Below are 1,644 nucleotides of genomic sequence, written 5' to 3'. Positions count from 1 at the left end.
TACCCCTACTTAAAGACAGATTGCCCTACATGTAACAGCTACGTAAAAAAAAAGTTATAAAATTGTCCTTGGTTTTACAATGATAAATGAAAAGCCTTAAATTTCTCCAATCGAGCAAGGTATGCAGGGATTTATGTTGTTGGGTTCTTTTGTTAAAACAATGAGAGAAAAATAACTCACTGGAATATAAAGATAAGAGCTGAATGAGCATGCCCCTAGTGGAGAAGGGGGGGGCGTGTTTTCAACAGAACCAGCACTTTTCCCAGACCATCTCCATCTGATGTCAACCAAAGCAGAACATTGGCCATTTAGTTCAAAAGAGACAAAGAAGAGCAATATGCTTGTGCACATGCACAATAAAGAAATGGGGACAGGGAAATGAAAGAATAGAGAAAACTGTACTGTAGGAGTCAGGATGGTGGAACCAAATTGCGGCTTTCTAATTGAGAATGTATTCTTGGTCTATAACAACATTCTGGAATAAAGTAGCAGGTTCTCTTTTTAGTAGACACCTCCTGTCTGCTGCTGGAACACATCAATCGTATCTTCTTCCTCCATTTCCAACTGTGCAGGTGTGTCTGTTTCATTGATTGGTTGTCCATCAAACCGGAATCTGATCTGCCTCATCGACAAACCCTGCCGTTCACAATAGGCTTTCATTAGTTTACTAAATGGTGCCTCTTAAACTTAAACTGCACCACAGAACCATCCTGTCCCGCCACCTTCAAATTAATATGATCGTTGTTCTCAGTCTTGACTCCTTCCTTGGACTTCTCGTCAGCCATGGTGAGCGCCAGAGTCTCCTCAGCTGCCACTTCATAAAAGAGGCATCAGGTCCGCGCTGAAGGAACACACAAGCAGCACCAGGAGCGGCAGAAGAAGCCTACTCCCACTCTTCCTCCCTCTTCACCCCTCCCCACTCCCCTATTCCTCAGAAAAAGGGGGCCCCCACTACCCACCCACCCAGTTCCTCAAGTCGCATCAGGATTGAGTACCTCTTCTTCCCCGGTGGCCTGTCAAGGCAGGCCCACCAGAGGGAAGCGATCAAAAAGTAGGCAACAGAGTCTATGTTGAAAACAGACCCCGTTCCCCTTACTACGGGACCCACATGAAGCCTGAGCTGCCCATCGGTTACATCTATGTAGGGGGCTTAGGTCCAGTCCGTGCATGGTTCTTGGTTAGTGCTTCAGTCTTTACAAACCCTTCTGGGTCCAGGTTAGTTGGCTCTGTTGGTCTCCTTATGTAGCTCCTGTCACCTCCAGGCCATTTTACCCTTTCCTCCATTTCTTCACAAGACTCCCATCTGTTTCATACTGCTGCTTGGTGGGGCCTCTCATAGGACAGCCTCTGCTAGATTCCTGTCTGCGAGCATAACAGAGTATCGTTAATAGTATCAGGGGTGGCTGTCTTCCATGGGCATGGGTCTTGGGTTGGGCCAGGCATTGGTTAAACATTCCCTCAATGTCTGCTCTATATCCCTACATGCCTTATAAGCAGGGTGAATTTTGCGTTGAAGTTATTGTGAGTGGGTTGGTGTTCTCCTCACTATACTAGGAATCTTGTCTAGTTAGAAAGCATCCTCTTCAGTCCTTATAGCCCCTGCTACTAGGAGTCCGAGCTTGGATCTTGCTCATATCCTCACAG

The 1,644-nt window shown here is 46.4% G+C and overlaps 1 pseudogene across 1 annotated transcript; it reads right to left on the bottom strand.

Moving 5' to 3' along the window:
• Positions 1 to 349: 349 nt before the first annotated feature.
• On the bottom strand, positions 350 to 823 carry LOC311600746 (small ubiquitin-related modifier 2-like; annotated as a pseudogene). Its single transcript has one exon. The product of its transcript is annotated as a small ubiquitin-related modifier 2-like (transcript).
• Between the last annotated feature and the right edge of the window lie 821 nt (positions 824 to 1,644).

The sequence above is a fragment of the Acomys minous genome, assembly GCF_964271855.1.
Source record: "Acomys minous genome assembly, chromosome: 6".
Taxonomy (NCBI): Eukaryota; Metazoa; Chordata; class Mammalia; order Rodentia; family Muridae; genus Acomys; species Acomys minous.
Note: the sequence above shows the minus strand (reverse complement) of the source record. Positions and strands in the feature narration are given on the sequence as shown.